The 16,382-nt window shown below is 37.7% G+C and overlaps 1 long non-coding RNA gene across 1 annotated transcript in view; it reads left to right on the top strand.

The window, feature by feature from the left end:
- The first annotated feature begins 967 nt into the window (after positions 1 to 967).
- Positions 968 to 16,382, top strand: part of LOC121904424 — a 32,062-nt gene continuing 16,647 nt past the window's right edge. Inside the window, exons 1-2 of the long non-coding RNA XR_006098224.1 lie at positions 968 to 1,072; positions 11,919 to 12,090. This is a non-coding gene — a long non-coding RNA (uncharacterized LOC121904424). The remainder of the gene's footprint in view (positions 1,073 to 11,918; positions 12,091 to 16,382) is intronic.

The raw sequence follows: 16,382 nt of genomic DNA, 5'->3' as shown, positions 1-16,382 counted from the left end.
TGGAGAATAACCAGACGGCCTGTTCAAGATGACCTGAGGGGTCTAGCTGGTTCATAGCTCACAAGCATGGCAGATGTCATATTGGGGTGCAAGACCATGTATGGCCTTAAAAACGAGCGTTAAAATTCTAAAAATTTACTGGAAGCCATTGTAACGACCTCAGCGCAGGTGTTATATGGTCGCATTTCCTTTTTCTAGTTACAACTCTAGCAGCTGTATTCTGGAGTAGCTGCAGTCGATCGAGATGCTTTTTAGGTATTCCTGTGAGCAGCGTGTTACAGTAGTCTAGCCAACTGGAAACAAAAGCATGGACGAGTTTTTCAGCACCCTCCTGTGCACCTTTGTGATATTTCTTAAATGATAGAATCCCGTTTTAATTATGCTGCTTATGTGGCTTGGAAAGTGAAGTCATCGTCCAGGATGACGCCAAGTTTTCTGAGCTGCGTGACACTTTCCGCAGACAGTTGTGACAAATTTAAAATAGATTTCCTCTCTGTTAGCCTTTGCCCTGATAACCAGGATTGTCATCTTGTCACTGACAACTGTAAAAAATTACTAGACATCCATTTATCAACATCCTAAATTCTGATAGCATGTCAATAGGGCTCAGGTTATCGGGGGCATAATAATGGGCCTAAAACTGACCCCCAGGGAACACCACATGAGACAAAAAAAATTTTTTGGAGCTAAAATTGCCGAGACAAACATTAAAATCATGTCCTTTGAGGTATGGTAACAACCAGTCCAGTGATGGTCCAGATAGGCCAACCCACCTCTCAAGCCTCTCCATTAAATTATCATAATCGATAGTGTCAAATGCCGCACTTATACTCCAGTAATACTAAAATAGAAACTTGACCATTGTCACTATTTATTCTTAAGTCATTAAAGTGGAAACAGACAACTTTTCAACTCCCCCCCCCCTTACATTTCAAAGTGGTTTTATTGTTCGCACCGCTCTCACAAAGACAACTGGATCACTTTCTGTTTTCCTCAGAGCCTAGCTCTATGAAGAAATGATCAACACCACTTTGGAAATAAGAGTGAAGAAAGAAGCATGTTCACTGAAGAGGTAAATTGAAATTGTCACAATTTTATATTGAATTGAAGCTATTGCATTGCATAGTAATAATATAGTTTGAGTAATGTTAATGTTTCACACAAACAAGTAACTACAGCAGGGGTTGGCGGGAGGGACATTAGAAGAAAACATTAGGAGAAAAAGTGTGAGTTTGTTCAATCATTTAGTCTACAATGGAGACTTGAAAGCAAATAGAAATTCTTTAGAATGTGTTGAGAAAAGCCAACTGGGTTGGTAGCATGTTTATGTTTTTATAAAATGAAAGAAACTGTCGGTGATAACATATTTTCTGTCTGTAGATTTTCATTTGAATAAGTAGATCAGCCTGACTGGATACTGATCCAGTATTCTATGGCTGTAGGGGGCTTTCTTCCCATAAGCTACCGAAGCTAACGGGAAGAAAGTTTATTCAGTAGTATACTCAATCCAATTAAAACGCAGCATACACAGCTATAAGTAGTGTGTCATCAGATTTACCTGTGCAATATTCCACATTTATCATATAGCAATAAGACAATAGAAAGAGGTTGTCCACCTAACATATTATTATGAGATATAGCTGCAGGTAGCTACCAGGGAAAACAAAAGCACTTTTCTCTTCCTCTATTGGTTATGTAATGGTTGACACACTTCCCTTGTACCTGGTGGCAGACAGAATTGCATAGTGAAAGCGAGACTTATAGGGAACCAATCTAAATGCAGATGGTGTCGTTATTCTATATATATTCTATATTCTATATATTACACTGTGCAATCAACATTTACTTCATAATGATAAGTTAAAGCAAAAACATTGTCTATTTCCACTTTAATAATTTTGACCAAGGCTGATTCTGTACTATGGTTTGGCTGAAAACAGGATTGCTAGAGTTCCTGTATTTTGTTGGCTGCCAGGTGGTCAATAAACTGCTTATGAATGACTTTTTAAAAGTGGTTTAACAACTGAAGATTTGAGTGAGCTTGGAGAAATACTAGATTGTAAAGAGGTGTTTACAATGGTTAAAATATCCTTAGATAAAAATTTAAAAACGCCTTTTAAAAAGGAGGTGGGAATGGAAACAAGGGAAGAAGTAAAACACAACAGTTTGCTGACTCATGCAAAATTTGTTAAAATAGAATTGAGAAAGGAGTAGATTATGAGAATATTTGCCCTAATAGTCATTATTTTCTTGTGAAAGGAGGCTGCAGAATTCTCATACTCATCAGTGGAAATAAAATCACCAGGAATTGAAGTTTGAAGTTATTTAAAAAGTGTATCTATGGTAGAAAAGAGAACCCTTGAATTGTGTGTATTGTTGTTTATTATATTTTTTAAAATAATGCTTGCCTTGCTTTTCTAATTTCTGAGTCATAACTAATTAATAGATTTTTGTAAATATCAAAATGCTCTAGAAGCTGGGTTTTATGCCATTTACACTCAGCCCTTCTGCAGTCCTTTTTCTTCCTCCTTATTTAATTAATCTGTTAGCCAAGGACTTTTATCAGACAACACTTTGATTTTAACAGGAGCAATATCATCTAAAAACAGTTTAATACCTTGATTAAAGGTGATTACCGTGTCATCACAGGATGACATAATAGACGTTACTAGATTAGAGAACTGATAGCAAAGATATCAGCTGAGTTAGCAGACAGGTACCATTTCTGGACAGTTTTGACAGTTGACCCTTGAAGGATCAAGATTGATTTAGAAAAAGATGCAGTAATGGTCTGATGAAACAACGTCAAGTGCTGACATATGAATGACATTAACTCCTTTGGACATAATTAAGTCTAAAGTATGGTCCAGGTTATGAGTGGGTCATACATGCTGAGAGAAACCAAAGGCCTCCAGCAGGTTGTTTAGCTCTCTTACTTGCATAAAATTATATCAGAGAAGAGTACTGCTACACCTCTACCTCTCCTATCAAACCTAAAAACATTTAAAATGTTAAAATTTGTGTGGTGATGCCTCTATTAGTATAAAACTACCACTAGAGTCCAGCCAAGTTTCAGTCAAAAGTAACATTTCCAGCTTATGATCTGTAATTATGATCTCCCTAACCAGTGCAGCCTTTCCTGTTTATCTCAGTTTTAAAGTGCTGACTGAAGTAGCACCTTGTAGAAGAAAAAGTCACATTTAACAATAACAGCCCATAAAAAAAGGGGAAAACTGCAACAGTTTGCTCACTGCAGGTGTGCTCAGCTTTCAGTGTCCTGCAGGCAGTAGAGCTCTGGCAATGAAAAAGCTGTGGCATTTGGTCAAGTGTGTATGTTGTGAGTGTGTGTGCAAGCCCCTAAGACAACATCCTCTGGGGGAGGCCAAGGGTACTTCCAACCGTCTGACATTTCTGACAGCCTCTGATAGAGCCCAGAGTGCTGAATTATTCATACAGGTGTTATGGGGAAAGGTTGCCATTTTCACACAAGAAACTAACCCCCGAGTGAATTGTGGCTGTTTATCCCTGCAAGTGAATACAGTAGTGATGATTTGGAGCTGTGATGGCTTTTTGGCCAAATGGCAGCCCATTTTCTGTCAGCTCACATGCTGAAAGCTGCTTCTCTGGACAGAGTAAACCTTTTAAACTTAATCACCCTGGTTTTCTGTTTCTGCCTGGATATTTAAGTGGAATCATTTGACATATAGAGGTCTGTTTTGCAGCAATACCATATGTCATAAGGAATATCTTAATAGAATTGTAAACCATATGATCACCATTATCTGTTCTCACAACATTACAGAATATTAAAAAGTCACTTTACCCAAATCACAAAAAGAAAAACATATTTTGTCACATACCGTTAATGGTATCTAGTCATGCTGATAGTTTTAGTTTTATTTGTCCGGGTTTTAGGATATTTGTCTTTGAGATTTCTGCCTCCACCACAAAACAATGTGTTTAATTTCTTGTGCCCACGGCAGACAAATATTAAATCTGAAAAACTGAAAAACAGCTGTGTGTCTTTCCAGAAATGTCCTCATTACTCCCCATCATCTACAGACCACAGTTTTCATTAAAGGACTAGTAAGAATTACACTTATTTGCTGTCTTGGTGAGAGTGAGTAAAGATTGATACCACTCTTGAGCCAGGAGGTGATTAGTCTAGCGTAGCATCAAGTAGTTACAGCACGTAACTCCCTGTAACACCACAACTAGTCATTTTCAATTTTCTGTTTGTGTTAGAAATAAACAAGATACAATATAGTGAGCTTTAAAGGTGCTGGTACGTGCTCTTTATGCTAAGCTAGGCTAATCATCTCTCGGCTTCAACTCCATACTACATACTCCATACTTAAGGGTGGTCCATCTTCTTATCTAATTTAGGGCAGCTCAAACATACTGCAGTCAACAGTATAATCATCAGTTACGGCAGGAAACCATCGCAGTATTTCAGTAAACATGAGTTAAACTGGCTACAAACAAAGCTTCAAAAAATTATGTTATTTTATATGTTCTGTATTATCACTTACTTATCACACCAGAATTCAATAAAGCAGATAAATAGTTTTAGGTTACTTCAGGTTCTGGTATATTTTCACTTGTCAAAATCTTTATAAGTCGACAGTATGGAAGATTATTAGTGCCATATGAAAAATATTTCTTTGATTAGTCTTGACACTCTGAGAAAATTATTCATTCTGGGATTTAAGTCACAAAAATATCAGACTCATGGGCTAATAATATTACATAATGTGAAATAATGCATTTCAAATGGCCCTAACCCTCTTCTGTTGGACAGGGATTTGTCACATGATTTAGGTAATCCTGAAAACACAGACACAGCTGTAATTATTGTCACTTTTATCTCCCATTTAAAGATTTGGTGGAAATTAGGACACAAATGTAAAGATATTCACTTGAATATCAACTGCACTGCAACTGTTATGCTATTTACTCTATGTATATATAAAATATGTTTTATGTCTTTGTATCTTTGTTGGTATTATCAATCCATTCATGCTCTGAGCACACAGTCACATTACATAAAATTATCTGGTGTACAGCAATGATGAGAGTCCAGTTCGTCTTTGTAGTTCCCTACTGCCCGGTTGTGTCTGATCGGACTATAAAGCCTAATCATAGTGTTTTGGCTCTTACCCTCGCCTGTAGTACTCTGTCATTTATGACTGCACCAGCTTGTGTTGTCGCGGTCTGCCATTTGTCGAAGGCGATGTTGACATGAAACATCCCACGCTGTCTTGTCAGCGCTACTGCAAGTCCTGTTTCTCATCACATCGTAGCTGACAGATTATACTTCCAAGTTACATTCTTCTAGATTTATAATTAGGATTTAATTATGAAATGTGTTTGAGCTCGTTTACGTCACGTTGCAGTGGCTTGTGCATCATACCCTGCAAAATTCACGATGCTGACGGCTTTTATCATAATTTTGCGCATGAAAAATTCATGCTGAGGAATTTACAATGAAGTGATGAGTAGAGGCAATGAGTAGATTCAGAAAAGAGACACAGCATCTTAGTTGTTCTAATCACTGTAAAGATTCCTCACCTACCACGAACCCTATCTCTTTTGTTGCCTGGCAACAAGCTGCCACCCAAGGGCTCCCATGATCTGATCTGTTAAAACTGTCCCCCTCAACCACCACCACCCCACCCCGCCTTTTCACAAATGTCTAAATTTTTTACATTGAAATCAATTTTTAACCACCTATCAAGTCCTCCTTCCAAGCATTGTCATCTTTAATGAGCTTTTTACGCCAGCCTTTGATTTGTGGTCATGATTCACTCTCACAAAGAAGAATAATTTGTTATTGACTGGAAGGACAGATGGTGGTCGATGAGAAAAGACATAATGGGGTTTCACTTCAGAGCATCTTGGCTTTCAAACACATACGTTTCACTGTGTGTTTATGTATTGATGATACATTGCTTGTTCTCAATGCCTTTTCTTTTCTTTTCACACCAAATAGTGCAGCCTGTCATTGACTCAGCAGCATTCTTCTGTCTGCTTCTTTCTCTCTCTTTTCCTTCCTTTCCCTTCAGCGTATTATTGTTCAGCTTTCATGTTACACTCAGGCACAACCGCTGCTGTTGTCACAAACATTTGTGCATGTGGTGCTTCAAACACAAGCAGAAAGACACCCACTTGCCTAACAATTAGAAGATTTTATCCAATTTAAAAAAAACATTAGCTGAAACAAAGTGAAAGAGTCACTTTAGCACAAAGAGCTAACAAAATTAGTCACGTCTGAGGCAAGGTCACTGAGCCACCTCCCACACTCTTGGCAGCCGGCAGCTACTCCAGGGAAAAACTTTTTGCACATTTGATGCTACGAGTCATTAGCGATGCTGATAGAAACACACTTTAATTAAGACTGCTGCATTTTGGACTTAGATGTCACATCTGAAGATTAATAAGTAATATCAGGGGTGTGGTGGTATGCAAATAGAACAGACATGCCTCAGAGCAAAACTGGTGCATTCGGTGTATCACCGAATGGAGCCAAATTAGAATGCTGGAACACAAGTGCTCAGTGCCCCCCTCCTAGGCCGAGGTGCTTGGCTCCACTTGTGGGCGAAATATTACCAGCCAGCTGCTCGCTAGATAAGAACTGGAACAGCAGAGGGTTGGAACATTTATTCAAAATTTATTTATTAGGATAAACCCCTCGAGATGTACCATCTTGTTTTTCGAGGGGGTCCCAACATATATCACAATCACTACATAACAACAGAGGAGTGACAAAATAAATAAAAAATAGAAACACAATTATCACTACGGTAATGTACAGAGAGACAAAAAACAAAAAAACAAAAACAAAGACAAACCACATACATTAATTAATGAAAACACTGAAAACATTACGACCGCAAGTTGGACAAAGTGGCCAATTATAGATAAACAGTAGAGTGTGATTAGATCACCAAATACAATCAGGTATAAACAACAGGTGTATACAGTGACAGCTTCATTGATAAAAAGAGCAGTCGATCTCAAAGTAAGAAGAAAGGGCATGCTTAAACATACCAAGTAATGAAATGGATCTAATACCAACAGGTGAATTATTCCAATCTGCTGGAAACATGAAAGCTCGTTTGCCAATTTGTTTTTCTTAGCATGAGGGACAGAGAAATAGAGGTGAGCAGACTTGATAACTTGATAATTTGAAGTAAAAGGTACAAGATACTGTTGTAATAAGGAGGATAATTGAAATGAACACATTTTAATATAAGTTGAGGCCATTTAAGTGTAAGTGATAAAATTCAGTCTATTATATGCTGTGTTAAATGGAACAAGGTCTGAATGTAAAGTGTTTTGATAGACAACATCAAATCAAGAATCGGAAGTATAAGTTGAGAAGAAGTTTCTTATGAACACTGCCGGTAACACATTGCCGATGTAAAACATTGATTCCAAAGTTGACTTTACGTAAGACATGATCAAGCCATATACCAAGATATTTAATATTATCGACTTTATGCAGAAGAGTGCCATCATTACAGGTTATTACACAAGAACCGGGTTTTGATTTGAGTTTCTGTCTGGTACCAAAGATTGTGATAAAGGACTTTGTTTTGTTGAGCAATAGTTTATTATGTGAACGCCAATCTTGTAAGATGTTGAAATCAGAAGCTTGAGGTAGTGGTAGATCAGGTTTAGTTGTATATATGACAGTGTCATCAGCACAAAGTTGAACAGTTATTGAAAATTGATGGTAAATTGTTTACATAAATAGAGAAGAGATGTGGTCCCAATGTTGAACCCTGGGGCACACCTCTTTGTTGAATCACTAGATCAGATTTATTCCCATGTAAGACGACACATTGTTTTCTGTTATTAAGGTATGAATTCAACCACAGAACTGCATTTTCAGAAAGGCCAAGCATGGAGTTTATCTAAAAGCAAATAGCTATCAACAAAATCAAAAGCTTCAGTTAAATCAATAAAGATTGCACCTGTGGGTTCATCATTATCTGCAGCAGAGAACACATCACTGGTGAATTTAAGTAGGGAAGTAGTTGTGGAGTGGTTCGTCCTGAAGCCAGATTGAAATGGTGATAAGATATTGTTGATACTGATATAATATGAAAGTTGATTATAAATTATTTTTCAAAGACTTATAATACATAACATATAATGGATATACATCTATAATTGTTAGGATCAAGTACATTGCCTCCTTTATGGAGTGGAGTGATGCGTTCACATTTCCAGATAGCTGGTGACTCACATGTAGACAAAGAAAGGTTGAATAAATCAGCAAGGGGATAGATAAGAAAATGGGAAGCTAGTTTAATGAACATGTTTTCTATTCCATCAAGTCCAGCACCACTGTTCACATTTAATTCATTAATGGCATTGTGAACTTAAGTTCCTAAAAGAACTGCAGCAACATGAAATATTGCTAAAAAAAAAAAAAAAAAAGCCAGTAGTCAGGTAAGAGTCAAGTAATACAGTAGAACAGACAGAGGCAGATGAGAAATGCTAATTGAATGCTTGGGCAATAGATAAAGAGTCATGTAGTATTGTATCTGCACCTCAGCAGATAATCATTATCCTGGAGAAGTCGAAGACTACATGAAGGCAGCTTCAGCATCTTTGTGGCAACTGAAGCACTGCTCTTTGTCATCAACTATAATACACAGCATGCAGGGATAACGGAGAAAGTACTTTATATTGAGTTGAGAAAGCTGGTGTTTGTCAGGATCAAAGCTCCGGCACCTCCTCATCAAGTCTGGATAGATGTAGATGCGAGTCCCATTATACTCTAGCTTCTCTTTCTCCCTGGCAAGGTGAAAGATTTTCACCTTATCCTGGAAGTCAAGAAGTTTAATAGACCTGGGACTGGCTCTGTTGCTTTGTCGGACAGTCAGAGATCAGTGGGCCCTCTCAAAGATCGGCGGAGTGGGGAAGTTGTCTTGTTCCAGAAGTTGTGGGATCAGCCTTGACATTAAACAGATGATGTCATTGCCTTCAGCGAACTCTTGAACTCCAACAAAGCGGAGTTTAGAGCATCTGCTTTGGTTCTCCAAGTCATCAACTTTGTCCATCAGGTAGGAGTTGTTGAACCTGAGTGACAAACTCCTGCATATTGTCCTCATTGGCCCCAACATGCTGCAATAACAAATCAGCTTGTTCTCCCAAAGTAGTTAAGGAATTCTGAGTGCTGCTCAGACTACTTTGAATGGGATCTACTTTTGCATCAAAATGAGTCAGCATGTCAGGCATCCCACAAGGTTTGGAGTGAAATGTGCTGCTTTTTCATTGGGCAGGGATGCAAAAAGATAAAATACACAAATCCTGTGGCTGTGTAGAGTGTCTTAGTTAATGCTTGATTTATTTATTTTAGTCAATTCAGGTCAAAAAGATGTAGTTAAGGATAAAGGAGAACTTGAAAAGCTACTACAACAAAGACAAACAGACTTGAGCTTGAGACACGTTCACTCATGACGCCATCTTTTCGAAATAGAGCGGAACATATGCAGGCGTTTGTGCCTTTACTTGTCTGTTTTCACTGTTGCAAATAAAATCAAGTAGGCTCAGAAGAGAAAGGTTACAAGAATATTGTCAGGTCACTGTAGCTGTGATCCTCACACCCCTGCCTATCAATTAATATTTGTCAGGAAATTTAAGCTTCTTTGGTTGTCACATTCACTGCAGTCAATCTGGACAACATTTGCTGTAAAATATAAAATGCTAATGACAAAAGTTTTTTATTATTAATTTATTAATAGGGTGGTATACATTTAGAGCTGGGCAATATATGTCACAACATGCCAAAATACATAACAATCAATGCAATGACCTGTGTTATTATTCATTACACATATAAAACAAAAGCCAACGTGCACTGATGGCATATGCTAAACACCTGCACCCATTATTTTTTTATGTAAGCCCACAAACTGAAGGTGTCTCGATACAGATCATTACAGGTTTATGGGTTCAGGTTCAGCCACACGCTTTAACTCTCCAGAAAAGAAGGAATTTTATCACATTTGCTCCCTGGATCAGCACATCCCAGCTTTTGCTCCTTGACTTTGTAAGGATCATACAGTGTGTGCTTCAGACATCGAATGATGAGACACTATGAAATGTGTTTGTGGTACTTTAAAGGGGACATATCATGCACATTTCCAGGTCTATATTTATAATCTGGGACTCTACTGGAACATTTTCAGTTTATAATTGTAGCGTCCATCGTCCACACTAACACCATGTAACACCAGTAACATCGACTATTGCTTCAAGCCAACCTTGAGGCCTAAAAAATGTGTTCAGTGCTTTTCCTTCCTCATAAAACACTTACAAATCAATATTTTAAAAAATGCAAATTTGTTAACTTTCATGTTTACTAGTTAGCAGTCTTCACTGCCTTTTGCTGACTCATTAACATGTTTCTTGGCATGTTACCACCTCCAACTGTCGATCAGTGGAGGAGTGTGAAACTGTTGTCAAGCATCTGTTTGCATGTTTGAATACAGTTGAGTCCTCATCAGTGTGTTAGTAAAGCATGAGATACTGTTCAGTAAAACCAGCAATGGTCAAAAACTCTTAAATGACTCATATTGTTCATTTTTAAATTATAGTTCATAGGGCCGCAACGAACAACTACTTTCATTAACGATTAATCTGTCAAGTATTTTCTTGATTAATCGATTAGTTGTTTGGTCTATAAAGAGTAAAAAGAAAATGTGACATATTCAAATGTCTTCCTTTGTCCATAACAGTTCACAACCCAAAGATATTCAGTTTACTGACATAGAAGACTAAAGAAACCAGAAAATATTTCAGAAACTGGAAAAGATTCAAATGATTATAGATTATCAAAATAGTTGGCAATTAATCGATTAACTGACTAATCATTGCAGCTCTAATAGTTTGCTTGGTAGCATTCATTCATGAACAGCAAAATTTTGTTAAATGATAACACCTTGTTCATACCCTCTTAATACAATTCTACTGAAAGTCAATTCATATTAACATTGAATTACCCTATATAGATTATTCCCTTAATATTGCCTTTGTGATTTGATGTGACTGCTTATCTTTGAGTCAGTCATACTGAAATCCCTAATGACCACTGAGCTTCCTGCACTATGAGCAAGGTCGCTATAAGCTAAACCGCAGCCCTCATTTCATTTAACAGCCCTGTAAAATTCCTTTTGATTCCAAAGGATCATACAACCGGGGTAGCATTCACCACCTTGACTCTCCACTCCAGCTCACTACATCAAGCCTTGCAGCAGTCTGCACTTTGACTCTCTTTTCTCAGCCTCCCTCACTCACAAGAAGGCAAACCACTCATTTGAAATGATTAAGAAACATCGAGGTGTGTTACCTTGGCCGGTCTCCTGGCAAAGTCACCTCGACAGTTGCTTCCATGTCTTTTAATTTTCCACCGCAGCATTAATGCAAAGGTAATTGCGCGTGCAGTATGAGAAAAACAAGCAAACAGTATTTGAGGAAAGGTTATGGTTGGAAGCTAAACCTCCATAATTAAGTCATTCATCTGGCCAGACGTAACACGTTTCTCCCATAATGCTCTAGTTAGGTGTCATTTGTGCCTGCCTGCTGCTTTGGTGTGCTCCGATTTCGGTAATTTACTGTGTGCTCGTGTGTGTGTATGTTTGCATACTTAGTTGTGAGGGATTAATCTAATGGCATACGAGCACTTTTGACCGTAACTCATTGGCTTTGATGGTATTTTTATGTCTCCGACTAAGACAGGAGATTAATGCGTAGGCTTGACATTTGTGGTTTATGTGCATTTTGTTTTTTTGTTTTTTATTTATGACATTTGGATTGTAGGAAAGCAAACATATATCATTATTAAAGCATGCTGGGTGATGCCCTGTATTTATGACTCTCACTCGTGTTTCCCTGCTTTGCAGGCGTTTGGCATCAGCAATTAAGTGGGGCCAGAGCTGCTTCCAGCTCCTGCAGAAAGAGGAACAGAAGGAGCAGGAGGAAGAAAGAGAGGCAGCGAATAAAGAAGGAGGAGCAGCTGAGGACGGAGCCACGACCTCCTCGTTTTTCCTCTGACTCAGACGGTGATTCAGAGGGGTAAGGCAACATCTCACATCAGCTCAGTATCACTTCTCCTTGCAGCATCTCCCTCTGGCTAAGTTTATCAGCCTGGTTGCAAGGCGTATGTAGTGTATAATGTATACTTTATTTCTAAATCAGATCAAGGATTGGACTAACTAACTAGTTCTCCACTCCAACACTATTACACTGCCTCTAACATTTTAAACCTCTTAAAGAATAAGGCTGGCAATATTCTCTAATTTTTCTGTCAACAAATCCCAACTATGACGAATAAGTATTGCCTGTGTAGCCAAAGACTAATATGGCTTATTTCTCTATGGCTCCGTAGACCTTCATTGTTGTCCAAAAACTATTAAAAACACATCAGTGAGCCACTGTACTAAGTGACATCATCCTACATTTCCATGAATACGCCTCCTGCTACTGTAAATACTCACTCAAGCACTAAATGTGTATTAATCAACAGCTGAAAATAGCCCCCAGCGAAGGCATTATTTCCTCTTATTTGATTGTCATTCGCTAAAAACAGCAGTGCTCAGCGGTTTGAGGAAATTACAGAGCCTTTTTTTAAAAAGTGAAACTATATATTTTTAAACATGTATGTCTGTAGTAGGAACCAGTGAGCTTGGGGCTGAGTGCTACAGACAGGTAAGTTGGAAAGTACTGAGATACGGACAAACACGTCTTTTCATGGAATTTGTTGATAATACTGTTAAAAAAAAAGAATAATGCCAGACTTACCCTTTGAGTACTTTATGTACTTTAGTACAGTGTAATTCTGTCTGTACATATTGTAATTCTTCTACTGCTACTTGCCTATTAAAGGGGTTTATGTAAAGTTATTCCTTATTTATAATATATATATATATATATATATGCATAACTTACAGCGGTGTTGCAAATATTCTTTGGATCATAAAACTGTCCTAGACAATATTTGATATATAGGGTTTTAATAAAATTTGGAGTATCAAATAGAGTCTGCCAAACCTGCAGCAAACCTTCTAAATACATTTTATTAATTAATTTAATTGTTCAGGAATGGTTTCTACTCACACTGAGACACTGAATGAATCCTTGTAATATATGGTATGAAAATTTAAAATTTCAAAGAATTTAAGTTTTGCTACAAAAATATTAGCAGCTTCATTCAGACCACAAAATCCATTAGTATTAACATAACTGACTAGCATTAGCATTTACTTGTATTAGCATCAATTTGTTGATATTGAACCAGTCAAACTTGCATGCGAGCTGATATAGTTCAGCTAAAACTCAGTGAGATTATGCTCAGTTCATGTTCTGCCTACAAATCACCGTTACTTATGTCAATTACATCTCGATTGTACTGCAGCATCATGCTAGAAAAGCTAACAGCACTGTACTAGTGTTCATCTCTGGGTTCAGGTGGCCTTTGCCAAGAAGAGCCAGACAGCACGTCCTTTCACCCCTGTCCATCGCTCACTTGACCTCCCCTCTGCTTAGTGAAGCACCACTGTAAGGTTACAAGATACTGAACAGTGTATTCCTTCAACAGTATTCAAGATGGTGGCCTTGGAATGAGCTATACATGCTGTGGTGTTAAAAGATACTCAAGGTGGCAAGCTGTATAAAAGCTGGGTTCTGTTTGGTTGAGTATTTGTGTAATACACAGTTAAAAAAATGTTGTGCAGCACACACTCTTCAGACCTCAGAGAGGTCAAGAGCTTGCTCTTGGTTGGTGTGCGCTGCTTTCACGTACCATAATATATCTTGGTGATTGATGGGGATCTTTATTTTTTCATGAGTCAGCAGTTCTTTTACTTATAAAAACATTGTTCTACCAAATGATATTCCGTGTTAACAGATGGAGATGGAGTCGTGCAAAAAAAACCCACTCTGCTTCCCCCACCCTAGCGACTCAAAAGCGGCGACACGCTCGTGACTTCCAGTGAAAGGGACGTGAGAAACGCAGCTGCTTTGCTTTGTCCTTCAGCATGTCACTGTCAGTATATAATCTTCAAACATACAGTGCTTATACAGTATTGTGCTGTACTGTACACAGTATTGTATAAAGTACGTTGGAAGAGTTGTTGCGTACTGTACTTTTCTGCAGGTTACTTCATGCAGGAAGGTGTTCAGGGCAGCCAGATGAGGAAATTCAAAGGTTTGACCTTCAAAACGATTTGTATGAGGCACCAGAGCTTACATGTAAATCAAATTAAAGCAACTGAGCTAAGAAGATTAGTTAGTACTTCTTGTTTCAGTAATGTAGCGCAGAGAGTTTGGTATAATATCTGATTATCTTCCCCCTGTCATGATTGAACTATTCACTCCGTGCTTGAATGAGGACATAGATTTGTGAGAAGAATCACTGCACCCTGTGGCACAGTAAAGGTGAGAAAAGCTTTTGATTTTAAGGAATCACTGCACTTATTCCACCCTCCTCTGTTAGTCAGTGCTCATCCACTTGATTCATGTCAACAGATGTGTTAGTACACCTCAGCAAACATCAAACAAGGAAAAACAAACAGGCAGATCGCTGAATATTTAATGCAAAACATCTGACAATGACAGATACTCCTGATGCTTTCATTTTGTATTTCTTTCATTCGGCAGGCTGCTTTGATGCTGCGTGAACCGGAGCTTTCTGAAAAACGTGTCAGAAAAAGTTTTCTCTGACAAATCTTCCTTGTTAGAAACTCAGGTGTTGACTGACAACAAAACACACACAGAATTTGGGTTCACAAAAGCAACATTTATGGTTTTCTGCCTCTCAAGTGTTGTGCACTGCTTTGATCTTCTATAGAGGATTTGATGGCAACGCTGCCTACAATGCACAAGTACTATTTTGTGAACAACAGCGCAATACAGTATGTATCACATATTGTGTTTTGTAGTGTTATGTGGTTGAAAACGATCAAATGGCAAAGCAGGAACATTTTAGCTTTCAAACTAGCAGATACCCATAGTTTGCTAAAAAGCCAAGATACATTTGCAGTTTTGTGAAATAAATCTGTAACAATCTCACTCCTATTTAGCATCTATATAACTTGATAATCAGACTGAATTACCATCACTTTATTATTTATTTTCATTGTAAACAATGTGAATCACTAAAAAAAAATTCTTCAGAGGCGATTCAGACATCTGGAAGTTTAATAACTGGTCAATAGTCAATAACTGGTATATAAACAGTTAATCAATGCATCACAATACAGTCTAATATAGTTGTAGTCATATCTACTGTCTTTCATAGCTTAAAACACATTCATAAAAAGCTGTAAACCCATTATTGAATGATTTGTACCTGTGTATAAACAAATAGTAAGTGATTTATACCGTAACACACTTTTAATCACCTCGTTAAAAATCCTTAATCCAGAATCTATGAATATGTAAATATTGTTGATTTCAAAAGTGGAACTGCTGGACACAAGGTGTCTCCTACCTCACTGCAAAGTCCATTCTCAGTGTTTGTGCACTGGAGGCTTTATGTTTCCATATTGCACTTGTGTAAGTCGCATACTGGACCACAATTGGCTCATACATCCACATGTTAAACTCAGATTTACGATGAGCACAGATAAATTTTCCTCCCTCAGCAGATGAATGTGAAAACAAACTCTACACATACATCATTCGGCAGTGAAAAGATCATCCAACAGAAAAATACCTTTTTGAGTGGAGGGGGGACTTAAATTATTTTAAAATGCTTTAAGGTCATATCAGGACATTAAGAACAATTTTTAAACCTCCAAAGGATTCGTACATGTGTACAATCATGTAATAAATGCTTTATTCCACAATATAGTATTGTAGAGAGCAATTACAAGGGTATTCATATTTATAGATGTATGTATATATATATATATATGCATCATATATAGTGTATTTGTGTTTTTTCATCTTGTGTATTTTTTGTTTGTCAGTTCAGAACTTTAGACTTGAATGTTTTATCTTATAAATTATTCTCAAGTCACGGCAAGTCTTAATTCTCAAAGCAGTCAAGTCCAAGTTAAGAGTCAAGTCTTCATTTTTGTGACTTTGACTTGAGCTTAAGGTCAAGTCTAAAGTCTACTTTCTGCTATAAAGTCATTGCAAACACAAATAAGATGATCATAGTGATTTTATGACTTTTATGAACAGCCCAGACCTGTTCCTTGTCTTCATGGACACAGTGAAACACTCTGTCTTTTATATTTGTCTGTGCACTGTTCTACAGGGACAAATCTCTACAGCCTGTGTTTATGATGCATCACCTCCAATTCAACATGCATTTCCTCTGACACGGCATTATTGCCACTGCCAGAATGCAGCCTTGTCTT

The sequence above is a fragment of the Thunnus maccoyii genome, chromosome 9 (genome assembly GCF_910596095.1).
Source record: "Thunnus maccoyii chromosome 9, fThuMac1.1, whole genome shotgun sequence".
Classification (NCBI taxonomy): Eukaryota; Metazoa; Chordata; class Actinopteri; order Scombriformes; family Scombridae; genus Thunnus; species Thunnus maccoyii.
Note: the sequence above shows the minus strand (reverse complement) of the source record. Positions and strands in the feature narration are given on the sequence as shown.